Genomic DNA, 12,454 nt, shown 5'->3' on the forward strand with positions numbered 1-12,454 from the left:
TTATAAAAATCCTGTGTGATATGTTATCCCCATTATCATCATCATTCTACACATGAGATTGCTAGAGCTAGAGAGCTTAAGCTTTCTGCATGCAAGATCACACAGCTCAGGAGAGGCAGAAGTAGGAGCTAATTTCGGTTCAGTTCAGTCACTCAGCCATGTCCAGCTCTTTGCGACCCCATGGATTGCAGCATTCCAGGCTTCCCTGTCCATCACCAACTCCTGGAGCCTCAGTTCAGTTCAGTCATTCAGTTGTGTCCGTCTCTTTGCGACCGCGTGAATCACAGCACACCTGGCCTCCCTGTCCATCACTAACTCCCAGAGTTTACTCAAACTCATGTCCATTGAGTCAGTGATGCCATCCAGCCATCTCATCCTCTGTCGTCCCCTTCTCCTCCTGCTCCCAACCCCTCCCAGCATCAGGGTCTTTTCCAATGAGTCAACTCTTTGCATGAGGTGGCCAAAGTATTGGAGCTTCAGCTTCACCATCAGTCCTTCCAAGTGAACACTCAGGACTGATCTGCTTTAGGATGGACTGGTTGGATCTCCTTCAGTCCAAGGGACTCTCAAGAGTCTTCTCCAACACCACAGTTCAAAAGCATCAATTTTTCGGCACTCAGCTTTCTTCACAGTCCAACTCTCACATCCATACATGACCACTGGAAAAACCAAAGCCTTGACTAGATGGACAAGTACTTTGTTGGCAAAGTAATGTCTCTGCCTTTTAATAAGCTGTCTAGGTTGGTCATAACTTTTCCTCCAAGGAGGAAGTGTCTTTTAATTTCATGGCTGCAAGCGCCATCTGCAGTGATTTTGGAGCCCCCCAAAATAAAGTCTGACACTGTTTCTACTGTTTCCCCATCTATTTGCCATGAAGTGATGTGACCGGATGCCGTGATCTTAGTTTTCTGAATGTTGAGCTTTAAGCCAACTTTTTCACTCTCCTCTTTCATTTTCATCAAGAGGCTCTTTAGTTCTTCTTCACTTTCTGCCATAATGGTGGAATCATCTGCATATCTGAGGTTATTGATATTTCTCCCGGCAATCTTGATTCCAGCTTGTGCTTCCTCCAGCCCAGCTTTTCTCATGATGTACTTTGCATATAAGTTAAATAAGCAGGGTGACAATATACATCCTTGACATAATCCTTTTCCTATTTGGAACCAGTCTGTTGTTCCATGTTCTAACTGTTGCTTCCTGACCTGCATATAGGTTTCTCAAGAGGCAGGTCAGGTGGTCTGGTATGTCCATCTCTTTCAGAATTTTCCACAGTTTATTGTGATCCACACAATCAAAGGCTTTGGCATAGTCAATAAAGCAGATATAGATGTTTTTCAGGAACTCTCTTGCTTTTTTGATTATCCAGTGGATGTTGGCAATTTGATCTCTGGTTCCTCTGCCTTTTCTAAAACCAGCTTGAACATCTGGAAATTCATGGTTCACATATTGCTGAGGCCTGGCTTGGAGAATTTTGAGCATTACTATACTAGCATGTGAGATGAGTGCGGTAGTTTGAGCATTCTTTGGGATTGCCTTTCTCTGGGATTGGAATGAAAACTGACCTTTTCCAGTCCTGTGGCCACTGCTGAGTTTTACAAGTTTGCTGGCATATTGAGAGCAGCACTTTCACAGTATCATCATCCCAGAGCTTACTCAAACTCCTATCCATTGAGTTGGTGATGCCATCCAACCATCTCATCCTCTGTCGTCCCCTTCTCCTCCCACCTTCAGTCTTTCCCAGCATCAGGGTCTTTTCAAATGAGTCAGTTCTTTGCATCAGGTGGCCAAAGTATTGGAGCTTCAGCTTTAGCATCAGTCCTTCCAATGAATATTCAGGACTGATTTCTATTAGGATGGATGGTTGGATCTCCCTGCTGTCCAAGGGCCTCTCACTAGTCTTCTCTAACCCCACAGTTCAAAAGCATCAATTCTTTGGTGCTCAGCTTTCTTTATAGTCCATCCTATTCATACATGACTACTGGAGAAACCATAGCTTTGGCTAGACGGACCTTTGTTGGCAGCTAAATCAACCAGTTTAGTAGGAGCTAAACACACAGTTAATCCCAGAAAATATGCCCTTAGCCTCAATCTCACACTACCTATATTGTGTTTAAATATGGCTACCAGAGGAGTTATTCTGAGGATTTATATATGTTTGACTTCTAAAACTTTTTATTTTGGTTTCTTTGTGTCTATACTTTTTCAAAATTTTTAAATTGAAGTATAATTAATTTACAATATGTTGCTTTCAAGTGTATAGAAATTGATTCAGTTTTATATATATATAGTTATTTATATATATATATATATATATAGCTATTTCTCATTGTAGGTTATTACAAGATATTGAGTATAGTTCCCTCTGCTATTCTGTAGGTCCTTGTTACTTATTTATTGTATATATAGTAATGTGTATATATTAATCCCAAATTCCTAATTTATCTTTTCCCCTCTCACTATCCACTTTGATAACCATAATTTTGTTTTCTATGTCTGAGTCTGTTTCTTTTTTTAACATTTATTTATTTTTAATTGGAGGATAGTTGCTTTGCAACATTGTGTCAGTTTTGCCCTGTATCAACATGAATCAGCCATAGGTGTGCATATGTTCCCCTCTCTCTTGAGCCTCCCTCCCACTTTCCACCCCATCCCACCCGTCTAGGTTTTCATAGAGCACCAGAGCTATATAGCAGCTTTCCATTAGCTGTCTGCTTTACATATGGTAATGTATATATGTTTCTGTTTTGTATATAAGTTCATTTGTATTGGTTTTTAGATTCCACATATAAGTGGTATCATATGATATTTATCTTTCTCTGTGCCTTACTTCACTTACTATGATAATCTCTAGTTCCATTCATGTTGTTGCAAATGACATAATTTCATTGTTTTTATGGCTGAGTAATATTCCATTGTATATATGCTCCACATCTTCTTTATCCATTCATCTGTTGATGGACATCTAGGTTGCTTCCATGGCTTGGGTGTTGTGAATACCATTGCTATTAACATAGGAGTGCATGTATCTTTTGAGTATGATGAAACTGATCCTTTTTTATGATTCTGTTCACTTAGTTTTTACATGTAGCTTACTTAGAGGTTATAAAAACATATAAGGTGTTTCATTTGCAATGGGACAAGGAATAAGAAAAGGTTATGCTTGGATAAGGGATGCTTAAATGCATGTGTGAGATAGTCTGTGTGAAGCACTACAAGGTCAGCTATGGTGTCTCTTTCTCCATCCTGGACTCTCTAGACCCATTTATATGGTCCTCCTGGGCTCCTCTACATGGGTCTCATATTCTACCTTCTGCGACAGCTGCCACCTGCCTCCGCCTTGAACACAAACCCAAATCCACCTTTTCTTTTAGTTTTCCTTGTCTCAGTCAGTGGAACCACCAACTGCCGGAAGAAGGTGAGAAGTATCTTCATTTCCTTCCTCCTTTCCCCCAAACATCTCCTCTGAGAGATGCTCTTTCCTCTTTGTACTTCAGTGCAAGTCTTACCTGAGACCCTGTCCTGTGTTGATTAGTCATCCCTAAGAGCACCCTGAGCTTCCTTAGTGGCTCAGATTGTAAAGACTCTCCTGCAGTGCAGGATCCCTGGGTCAGGAAGATCCCCTAGAGAAGGGATAGGCTACACACTCCAGTATTCTTGCCTGGAGAACTCCATGGACAGAGGAGCCTGGCAGGCTATCGTCCATGAGGTCACAAAGTCTGACATAACTGAACTAGCACTTTCACTTTCTTCTTACTTTCAAACAACAACAAAGAATACTTAGTTATCAATCCTAGTGCCTTCCAGAAAGCTACCAGGTGAAGTTCCTAACATGCAAATCCCATCATGTTATTCATTCCCTTCATTTTAGTAGATGCTCAGACCTACAGAATTAAGTTCAGACTCCTGAAACCCTTTCAGGCTTACCTCCCTAAACGTCCATACAACATAGCTTTCACTTCAGTTTCAGCAAGGCACACTCAGTTTCTCATGAGGCCAAACATTCTGTGATTTTGTTATAATCCTATGGTTTCCAGCCCCTACTTAATTGGCTGGTGACTTCTGTTCTTCCCTCAGAACAAATCAATTATCATCTCCTTCTCGAAACACTTTCTTATCAAAACTTCATCTCCTTCAACTAAATTATATTCTTTCTTTGTGCTGCTACTTTACTGCTGCACTTCTATTTACTTAGTTTATAGGCTATGGAATTAAACCTTACTGTCTCTAATTGTTTTTTTATGGTGTATATCTTCTCAGTGTGAGGCTGAAGAAGACAGAGTCTACGTCCATCATCTCTGGATTCTGGCACCTTGAACTGTGCCTGGCATGCTTTAAGTGCTCAATACATGTTTCTTGAATTGAACTGAAATTTTAACACATACCCTAAATGTGTGATTAACAATAAACAGAAATATTGTTGGCTGTCCTGAGCAATAAGAACAAAAGTGAAATGACAAAAAAATTGAATATTCAGAAAATGACATTCAGATGTCTGCTTGTCAGGGAAACCAAATACCTGATTAAAGAGTTGGAACTTTCAGCCCTACCTCCCACCTCCAAGGAGGTGAGAGGGTGGAGACCGAGTTCAATCATCAATGGCCAGTGATTTAATCAACTCTGCCTAAGTAGTGAAGTTGCTATAAGAAACCCAAAAGCATGGGGTTCAGAGAGCTTCCAAATTGGTGAACATATGAAATTTCTAGGAGGGTGACTCCGCTGAAGAGGGCTTGGAAGCTCCTTCCCCTTCCCCCATGCCTTTTTTTTTTTTTTTTTTTTTGGCATATCACGTGAGATATGGGATTCTGGTTCCCTGACCAGGGATCAAACCCGTGTCCCCTGCATCAGAAACATGAAGTCTTAGCCATTGGACCACCAGGGAAATCCCGTGAGTTAAATCCTTCTATAGTAAATGATTTTCCTGAGTGCCCTGAGCCACCTTAGAAACTCATCAGACCTAAGGGGGGGTTGTGTGAACTTTGGTCTATGATCACTGCGTAAGACGCACAGGTAACCCCTGGACTCACGCTTGATCCTGAAACTAGAAAGGAGGGGCAGTCTTGTGGGACTGAACACTTGACCTGCATGTCTGACACTGACTTCAGGTAGATAGTGCCAGGATTAACTCATATTGTAGGACACAGTGTCTGGGGAGTCAGAGAACTGGTTGAAAAAACCCACACATTTGACGGTGTTCAGAAGTCTTGAGTCACCAAATGTCAAATGCTCTAATTCTGGTTATATGAGGTACCTAGACTAAGTCAAATTCATAGAGATGTAAAGTAGAATGGTGTGTGCCAGGGGATGGGGGTGTGTGGTAGTGGAGAGTTGCTTAATGGATACAGAGTTTCAGTTAGGGAAGATGAAAACATTTCTGGAGGTGGATGGTGGGGAAGGTTGCACAACAGTATGAAAGTACTTAATGTCACAGCACAGTACACTTTAAAAATGATTAAAATGGTACATTAAAAAATAAAGAAAATTGCTTTCAGGACTTGCTATGGCACTTTGCACATTAAATCTAACTGCCTCCATATTCTTTTTATGGATCTGTTATAATTTATAATACAAGCAATGCTCAACGATTTCTGATTATGGTACCTTAAGACATTATATCACCAAGATGCAAGTATTGCAATATACTTTATCTTCTATCACACATACCTATTATGTGTGTGTGCGTATATACAAATGCAACCCAGATTACATCAACTTGGAAGTAAAAATAGAATCACAGTTATTATAAACCCATTTTCCTCTCTTCTCTAAACTGCTCTGCAGAAACCCTAGACTCCTCACAAATTCCTCCAAATAATTCTGGGAGATCTTGTGTAGGTTCCCAAGTCTGCTGAATAAACTAGTACTCATGACTACCCAAGGTACTAGTCAGGTTTCTTCTCTCCTGCTCAGCTTTCCCTGACCATGCCTCTGCATCTGTTGATACCATCTCCGTTTTATTGGTCTTTGTGTTGAGCAAGATGGTTTCTGTGCCAAGAGTAGTAATGTCCAACCCTCTCCCTCCAGAGAAAATGCTATCAAAGCCAGCCTGGATTACCCAATGGGCAGGGTAAGCACACGGTTGGAGAACTAACAAAGAAAACTTTTGTGAATCACTCATTTACTATTCAAACATTTGTTGATTTAGCTTTTACAGTCAAATCATACTTTACTTAAATTTTCTTACATTTATTTAACAGTCTGCAATTATTACTTCATGTCTGTGTGGGAGAACAGCATAGTCTTTTGAGTCTCACGTCTTCTAGAAATCTTAAGGCAGCCCTCCTTGACATTAGCACATGCTGGTGTCCAGGCAGCAGCCGCCATTGCCCAGTGGGAACAGCACCAGTATCCGCGCTTCTGTCCCCACCTCACATCTGAGGCCCAGACATGTGCTGGACGTTTCCCAGGTTTTTTTTTTTTCCCTTTGTATTCTATTTTTGTTGCTACTCCCTTGATGTAAGACTCATGTGTGAGTTCTTGGAGACTGAATGAAAAGCGATTCTGATAGCAGTATTCAGAGCATCCTTCTCAGACTTTGGTCTTTTCCTTGATGATCCTTTTCCCTTGGGATTTCTCTTGTTTGTGGAGAGGAATCTTGGTGTTTCTAACTAGACTATGGATAGATGTCCCCTCCTTCCCTGTCACTCCAGGTGGGTTTAATACAAGGCTCATGGGAGCTAGGGGCCTTCCCAGGTGGTGCTAGTGGTAAAGTACCCACCTGCCAATGCAGGAGGTGTAAGAGATGCGGGTCGATCCTTGAGTCAGGAAGACCCCCTGGAGGAGGGCACAGAAACCCACTCCAGCATTCTTGCCTGGAGAATCCCATGGACAGAGGAGCCTGGCGGGCTACAGTCCATGTGGTCACAAAGAGTCAGACATGACTGAGCACACATGTGAGCATGGAGCTAGGCTTCGTATGGAGATGCTGGGCCACTAGTAAGTTCATAAATATTTTTCAGTGATACTTCTTGAAAAGAAAATAACGTTTTCTTTTATTAAACTCTAGTTAACAGGACTATTCCTTATCCCGGAAATCTGTTTAACTGAGGTGTTACTGTACCATTTTAATCTCAGAATTTTAAAATAAACATTTGAGGACTTTAAAAGATATAAGAAACAAATCCTTACAAAAGATAAATTTAACTTGTATTAAAAGTTATTAAAGGAGACAAGGCAGGTGAACAGTAAACAAACTTTACTAAATACTTCATAAGGCAGACAGTCTCCATCCCCAGGCATCCAGACAACTGCAAGGGGAGAAGGCAGGAGCTTTTATAGGATAAGGAACAAGAAACAAGGAAGTAGTGATAGAGTTCCGAGTTGGCTGGACATTTGGGGATCGGCTGACTGGATGTGCTGTGTTTCTGGTCAAGAAGAGCAACTGGAAGGAAGTGAAGTCACTGAAGTTTCAGTTTTTGGATGAGGTGCCCAAAGTGAGAGTGGCTGCCTCTTGGGCCTAGACAATTATTTTGACACGTGTCACACATTGCAGGTGTCTGAACTCTCCCTAGAGAGTCGGGGGTTGAGTAGGACTTGCAGAAGTCAATGGGTGCATATACAATCCTCACCTAATTATTCCACACTCAACATTCAGGTGGCCTCATCACAAGATTGGACGATAAGTGGGTAAGGATGAGAGGATTTCCCTGTCATCCTTACCTCAGAACATCCCCATGTTTTACAGAATTCATAGGGAGATTTTCAAAAAATATAACATTTTTTTTCTTATTAAAAACAAGAGAAGTGGCAAGGACAGTGACAGTGAGAGCCAGATTCACTTTGATTCTTTCACCAGGTCATCTGTTGTTCTCTTTGTCCTCAGTATGCTAGAGTCTGTTGGGATCATTGAACAAGATAACTGAGAATAAGCAATACAGACTTCACTTCCCTAAATTGCTAAACTACATAGTCTTATTGTTTGAGAAGTCATCCAGAAGTATAACACTGAAACAAACATAGAAAACACAAGTTATTTTGTAATAGATCCTATATTGATTTGGGTAAAAGCTAAGCTGCTGTGACAGAAACAGGAAAATACAGTGGATTGAAATAAAATATAATTTATTCCTCAATCACACAATAGCCACAGGTGAGCTGTCCAGAAGGCTCAGCATCTGCCTATTTGCTCTGCTCCTGTTTGATGTCTGCCACACCAGGTGGAACCACAGCTAGATCTGGTGGAGAAGACAGAATATTACCCAGAAATCTTAACTTTGGTTGCATGAAGAGACAGGATGAGCCTTGAGTTGCGTTTGGTGTGGGAAGAGAGTGAGTTGTGTTGGTGGAAAGAAGAAAGAGTGTGGAGTCTGGGAAGGGGGGGGGACATACAGAGGGGCAGACAGAGGGCCAGTCTCCCAGTAAACTTCTCCCCTCCTTATGGTTTGTATATAGGATCCCTCAGCCCTTCCCTGGTATATAGAATGCTTCCCAGCTGCAAACTGCAAGCCTTTCTCCCAGGCTTTCTTACAGTCATGTGAAGCTGTAAGTTCAAATTGATGAGGTAGGAAAGAATCTGAATTGGGCCATTTCCAGGTCATCTCACAGACATTTACACTGCCTACTCCCTTTTCTGTTGTCTAGAAAGTGGTGACAACTGAGGTGGAATCAAGAGATTGCAGAGTAAGAGGATGCTGAAATCACCTCCTCTCAAAAACACAGCAAAACGTTGGTTACATACAGAACAACTCTCTGAAATCGACCTAGGGACTAGCAGGACAGCTCTTTTACAATGAAGCCTATAAAGAACCACACAGAGTCTGATGAGGGGAAAAGAGAATCAAGTTGGTTAAAACCCCCACCCTTATCAGAAGGAGGATGTTACAAGGTCAGGGATTCTCTGTGGGAAGTGAGAGAGTCAAGCCACAGTTTAGACACCCCAGCCCTGTGGTCCAAAATTGGGAAAACAAGGCCCCTTGGCTCGTTTAAAAGCAGTGTGGCTTAGCAGAGGGCTGCAGGAAACTGAGATTCCACTTGTGAAGAGCACAGACACACACATTTGCTCAGTCCCAGTCACAGCACTGAGGAAGCAGTGAAAAGCGCTTGATGTCCTAGCTGGCTTGCCAGGACACCCCAGCACGCGCCCCCCAGCAAATACTGGGTTCCTACCCCAATCCTTTGCTCTAGTGCTGCTCCCCGCGAGGTGGAGGCCTCTGCTGCCAGAAGAGGGTGAACATCTGCAGGGATCAGAGCCCACTCTGTTCCGCAGAGAACCACAGCCCTGTCCCTGACTAGGGTGGAGGCCCACTGCCAGTATATCACACCCCTGAGAGGGAGCAACCTACCTCAGTAGCGTGACTCCAACCCCTCCAGCCCCACCCAAGCCTCTAACTGAGACATACACACCAAGGAAAAAGCAAAATCAGCGCTGAAATGCAGCCCCAAGTCCTGGGGTCCAGGACAAAGCCCTAACCAAGGCAGAGACTGCCTTCATACCCTTGAGAAACCCAGTTTCCCAAAGCATCTACTGCAGTCCCCTGGGCCTTGCCTTCACCCCCCACCCCAAATAGAGCAGTAGCTTCTATTGAGCAGAGGAGAAGCCCTGGCTCACATTTAACTCTGGCCCTTACCCCTCCATCTCCAGCCCCACCTCCTACCAAGATACCCCAGCAGAAGACAGAGTCCCTCCTGACTTCAGATCCAGGTCTCCCACCTGAGCTACCAGGCACAAACAGATTGCATAGGACATTCTTACACAGGGCATGCCTTCAAGATGGGGACAGGCAACTGTTTCACCTAATTTCATAGAGACAGAGAAAGTTAAACAAAGAAGACAGAAGAATATGTTGAAAACAAAAGAACAAGAAGAAAACCCCTGGAAAAAAATCTAATGATATAAAAAGAAACAATTTACCTGATAGATAAATACAAAGAAATAGTAATAAGACAATATCTGAACCTAGAAAACAAATAGATGAACACAATGAGAATTTTAACAAAGAACTATAAAATATAAAAAAGGATCGGTCAGACACAAAGAATAAGAAAACTGAAGTTAAAAAATACAGTAGAAATAATCACAGCATGTGATACATAAGAATGCATAAATGAACTGGAATACAGAATAAGAAATCATCCAATCAGAACAGTAAGAAAAAAAACAAATTGTAAAAATTAGGATAGCATAAGGGACCTCTGCAACACCATGCATGCCAACATTTGCATTATCAGAGTCCGAAAAGAGAAGAGAAAGAGAGAGAAGAAATTATATTTGGTGAAATCATGACTGAATCTTTGCTAAACCTGAAGAAGGAAACAAATATGCGGGTACTGGAAACACAGAATGTTCCAAACAAGGTGAACCCAAACAGACCCACACAAAGACATATCATAATTAAAATGATACAAGTTAAAGTTAGAGAGAATTTTAAAGACAGCTATACCAAAGCAAAGGGGCTTCCCTGATAGCTCAGTTGGTAAAGAATCTGCCTGCAATGCAGGAGACCCCAGTTCAATTCCTGGGTCAGGAAGATCCGCTGGAGAAGGGATAGGCTACTCACTCCAGTATTCTTGGGCTTCCCTTGTGACTCAGCTGGTAAAGAATCTGCCTGCAAAGAGGGAGACCTGGGTTCAGTCCCTGGGTTGGGAAGATCCCCTGGAGAAGGGAAAGGCTACCCACTCCAGTATTCTGGTCTGGAGAATTCCATGGACTGTATAGTCCACGGGGTCAAAAAGAACTGGACACGAGCTGAGCGACGTTCACTTTCAGACTGCTGCCACGTCGCTTCAGTCATGTGCGACTCTGTGCGACCCCATAGACGGCAGCCCACCAGGCTCTGCCGTCCCTGCGATTCTCCAGCCAAGAATACTGGAGTGGGTTGCCATTTCCTTCTCCAATTCATCAATAATAAACTGACCCTAAAGAAGGGTTAAAGAGTCTTCTTTAAGTTCAAAAAAAGGCTATACCAAGAAATAAGAAATTAATGAAAGGGAAAAATCTAATGAGTAAATGTAAATGTATACTAAAAGTTGTGGATCAACAACTCACATAAGATAATATGAAAGTTAAAAGACAAAAATTGTAAAATCAAGTATAACTAAAACAAGGAATATGTATAAACATAATAGATAAAAAGCTGCAAAGTATGTGAACAAACATAAAACATGGGGGGTGGTATAAATATAGATATTTTATAATGGGATTTAACTTAAAGGACTACATTTTTGAAACAAGTAGATACTGGTATAAGTCAACATATATGATCACCATGGTAACTGCACATCAAAAATCTACCATAGATACACAAAAACTAGAGAAAAAGGAACACAAGCATACCATTAAAGAAAATAATCAAACTACAAGAAAAAAGATGAAAAGGACAAAACATCAAATAAGAACTACAAAAACAACCAGAAAACAAGTAACAAAATATCAATAAATATTAATATATATTTATCTATAATACTTTAAAGGTCAGTGGATTAAATCCTCTAATCAAAAGACATGGAGTGGTTGATTGGATAAAAAACAAGACCCATCTATGTGCTGCTTGGAAAAAAAAAAAAAAACAACTCACTTTAGAACTAAAGGCACACACAGATTGAAAGTGAGGGAATGGAAAAAGATGTTTCATGCAAATGGAAAATAAAAGAAAGCTGGGATAACAATGCTCATATAAGAAAATGTTAACTTTTCTTGTAATGTAATGTAAATGTAAAATCACTCTTATGGCAGAAAGGGAAGAAGAACTAAAGAGCCTCTTGATGAAAGTAAAAGAGGAGAGTGAAAAAGCTGGCTTAAAACTCAACATTCAGAAAACTAAGATCATGGTATCTGGTCCCATTGCTTCATGGCAAATAAATGGGGAAACAATGGAAACTGACAGACTTTATTTTTGGGGGCTCCAAAATCATTGTGGATGGTGACTGCAGCCATGAAATTAAAAGATGCTTGCTCTTTGGAAGAAAAGTTATGACCAACCTAAACAGCTTATTAAAAAACAGACACTACTTTGCCAACAAAGGCCTGTCTAGTCAAAGCTATGGTTTTTCCAGTAGTCATGTATGGATGTGAGAGTTGGACTATAAAGAAAGCTGAGTGTCAAAGAACTGATGCTTTTGAACTGTGGTGTTGGAGAAGACTCTTGAGAGTCCCTTGGACTGAAGGAGATCCAACCAGTCCATCCTAAAGGAAATCAGTCCGGAATATTCATTGGAAGGACTGATGCTGAAGCTGAAACTCCAATACTTTGGTCACCTGATATGAAGAACTGAGTCACTGGAAAAGACCCTGATTCTGGGAAAGATTGAAAGTGGGAGGAGAAGGGGATGACAGAAGATGAGATGGTTGGATGGCATCACTGACTCAATGGACATGAGTTTGAGTAAATTCCGGGAGTTGGTGATGGACAGGGAGGCCTGGCGTGCTGCAGTCCATGGGGTCGCAAAGAGTCAGACACGACTGAGCAACTGAACTGAACTGAACTGAACACACTTAGTACGGGGCTTCCCGGGTGGCGCT

Source organism: Cervus elaphus, chromosome 17, assembly GCF_910594005.1.
Source record: "Cervus elaphus chromosome 17, mCerEla1.1, whole genome shotgun sequence".
Taxonomy (NCBI): Eukaryota; Metazoa; Chordata; class Mammalia; order Artiodactyla; family Cervidae; genus Cervus; species Cervus elaphus.